The sequence below is a fragment of the Zalophus californianus genome, chromosome 1 (assembly GCF_009762305.2).
Source record: "Zalophus californianus isolate mZalCal1 chromosome 1, mZalCal1.pri.v2, whole genome shotgun sequence".
NCBI classification, from domain to species: Eukaryota; Metazoa; Chordata; class Mammalia; order Carnivora; family Otariidae; genus Zalophus; species Zalophus californianus.
In genome coordinates this window covers 129,060,762-129,064,193 of record NC_045595.1, presented here as the reverse complement: position 1 = coordinate 129,064,193, position 3,432 = coordinate 129,060,762, and the positions used below count along the sequence as shown (strand labels likewise).

The following is a 3,432-nucleotide window of genomic DNA, read 5'->3' as shown; positions in this document are numbered from 1 at the left end:
TTTTGTCTAGAAAACTCCTACTCAGTTTTCACAAACCAACTCTGATATTGCTTCTTCAGTAATGTTCTCCTCAGTTTCCTTCTGTATTCTCACACAGTTTCATTGAAACCTGTAATTCCATTGCTACAACCAAGTCTAAGATACCACTAACCTGTGCCTTAGTTTCCTCATCTGTAAAATGGGGACCATAACAGGTAGCATTCATAGAGGTAAAAGGAATTAGTACCATGTAAGAACAGCATGTGAACCATGGTATCCTAAAAGTGTATTATTGATTATACTATCATAATTGTCCCCAATAATTGTCATGTAGAAGGTCATGAAAATAGGACCATCAAATAAAACTTATGTGTTGTTTAACAGACATACCAGAGTTTATACATCCCACAGTGTATTAGCCTTTCATAAAATGACTTAAACAGGGACGCCTGGGTGGCTCAGTCATTACATGTCTGCCTTTGGCTCAAGTCATGAGCCCAGGGAACATTGGGCTCCCTGCTCAGTGGGGAGCCTGCTTCTCCCTCTCCTGCTCCCCCTGCTTGTGTTCCCTCTCTCGCTGTGTCTCTCTCTGTCAAATAAATAAATAAAATCTTTTTAAAAAATGACTTAAACAATCCTACTTCTTAAAAATAAACATTGAGACTAAGACATAGCTTTATGCATTGAAAACACCGCACATATGTACATGGCACTTTATAGTTTTACAAAGCACATTTATAGTGAAGGAATTAATTTGATTTTCTTTCACACTGTGTAATTTAGCTCCAATGCCAATCATAAATGACAAGCACTTAATGTATTTGCCCATTTTGGCTCCCCCTTCAAAAATAAGTATCAAGTTGTTCAAGTATACCTTGTTTTATTGTGCTTTGCTTTATTATACCTTGCGAATACTTTTTAAATTTTTTTTTTCATTTTTTACAAATCAAAAGTTTGTGGCAACCCTGTGTTGAGCAAATCTAACAGCACCATTTTTCCAACAGCATTTGCTCACTTCATGTCTCTGTCACATTTTGGTAATTCTCACAATACTTCAAACACTTCATTATTATTATATTTGTTATGGTGATCTGTGATCAGTGATCACTACTCTTACTATCGTAATTATTTTGTGGTGTCATGAGCCACACTCATATAAAATGGCAAACTTAATAAATGGTGTGTGTGTTCTGACTGCTCCAGCTGTTCCCTCAACTTCCTCTCCTCTAGTTGGGCCTCCCTATTCCCTGAGACACAACAATATTGAAATCAGGCCAGTTAATAACCCTACAATGGCCTCTAAGTGTTCAAGTGAAAGGAAGAGTCACACGTCTCTCACCTTAAACTAAAAGCTAGAAATGAGTAAGCTGAGGCATGTCAAAAGCTAAAACGGGCCAAAAGCTAGGCCTCTTGTACCAAATGGTTATCCAAATAGTGAAGGCAAAGGAATAGTTTTTTAAAGGAAATTAAAAGGGCTACTTCAGCAAACACATGCAAGATGAGAAAGCAAAACACAGCCTTATTGCTGATATGGAGAAAGTTTGAGTGGTCTGGATAGAAGATCAAGCCAGCCATAATGTTCCCTTAGGCCAGAGCCTGATCCAGAGCAAGGCTCTAACTCTCATCAATTCTATAAAGGCCGAGAGAGGCAAGGAAGTTGCAGAAGAAAAGTGTGAAGCTAGCAGAGGTTGGTTCATGAAGCTGAAGGAAAGAAGGCATCTCCAAAACATAAAACTGCAAGGTAAAGCAGCAAGTGCTGATGTAGAAGCTGTTGCAAGTTTTCTAGAAGATCTAGCTAAGAAAACTAATGGAGGAGGCTACACTAAACAACAGATTTTCAATGCAGACAGGACGGTCTTATATTGGAAGTAGATGCCATCTAGGACTTTAATTGCTGGAAAAGAGAAATCAATGCCTGGCTCCAAAGTTTCAAAGGACAGGCTGACTCTCATTAGGGGCTCATGCAGCTGGTGATTTGAAGTTGAGGCCAGTGCTCATTCACTACTTTGAAAATCTTAGGGCCCTTAAGAATTATGCTAAATCTAGTTCACCTGTGTTCTATAAATGGAACAAAGTCTGGATGACAACACATCTGTTTACAAGGGTTACTGAATATTTTAAGCCCATTGTTGAGACCTACGGCTCAGAAAAAAAGATTCCTTTCAAATTACTGCTCATTGACAAGGTACCTGGTCACCCAGGAGCTCTGATGCAGATGCTCCATGAGATTAATGTTGCTTTCACGCCCACTAACACAACATCCATTCTGCAGCCCATACATCAAGGAGTGGTTTCGACCTTAGGTCTTAAGAAATACATTTCACATAAGTCTGTAGCTGCTATAAACAGTGATTCCTCTGATGGATCTGGACGAAGTAAACTGAAAACCTTCTGGAAAGGATTCACCATTCTAGATCCCATTAAGAACATTTGTGATTCATGGGAAGAGATGAAAATATCAAAATTAAGAAAAGTTTGGAGGAAACAGATTCTAACCCTCCTGGATGAGTGTGAGGGGACCAAAACTTCAGTGGAGGAAGTCACTGCAGATGAGGCGTAAGTAGTAAGAGAACTCAAATTAGAAGCAGAACCTGAAGATGGGACTGAATTGCTGCAATCTCATGACAAAACTTGAACAAATGAGGAGTCGATTCTTATGGGTGAGCAAAGAAAATGGCTTCCTGAGATGAAATCTACTCCTGGTGGAGATGCTGTGAAGACTGTTGAAATGACAACAAAGGATTTAGAATGTTACATCAACTTAGTTGATAAAGGAGCAGCAGGTTTGAGAGGACCAGCTCCAATTTTGAAAAGGTCTACTGTCGGTAAAATGCTCTCAAACAGCATGGCATTTCTACGGAGAAATTGTTTGTGAAAGGAAGAGTCAACTGATGTGGAAAACTTCATTGTTGTCTTATTTTAAGAAATTGCCATAGCCGCCCAGCCTTCTGCAACCACCACCCCGATCGGTCAGCAGCCAGCAACATCCAGGCCAGACCCTCCACCAGCAAAAAGATTCTGACTCGCTGAAAGCTCAGATGATGGGACCATTTTTTAGCAATCGAGTATTTTTTAATTAAGGTATAGTACATTATTTTAGGCATAATGCTATTGAGCACTTAAAAAGACTACAGGTTTTATATACGTTGGGAAACCAAAAAATTCCCTTGACTTGCTTTCTTGTGATATTTGCTTTATATTGGCAGTCTTTAATCAAATCCCCAGTATCTCTAAGGCATGCCTGTAATTAACCTCTGTGGTGGCTTTTTAACCAATGAGCTTCTACTGGTCTTTTTATTATGATTATCAAATGCCTATGCAAACATTCTTCTGAACCCACCCCTCCCAGGCTCTCAGTGTCCCAGAGGAACAGCTGTGTCTTACTAATCCCTTTCTATACCAGTTCCAACAGCTCAGTGGGGAAAGGAGAGGAAAATAAACACACACACTTCT

At 39.5% G+C, this 3,432-nt stretch overlaps 1 pseudogene; it reads left to right on the top strand.

Moving 5' to 3' along the window:
* The first annotated feature begins 1,271 nt into the window (after positions 1-1,271).
* Positions 1,272-2,989, top strand: LOC118356084 (annotated as a pseudogene).
* Positions 2,990-3,432: the final 443 nt, after the last annotated feature.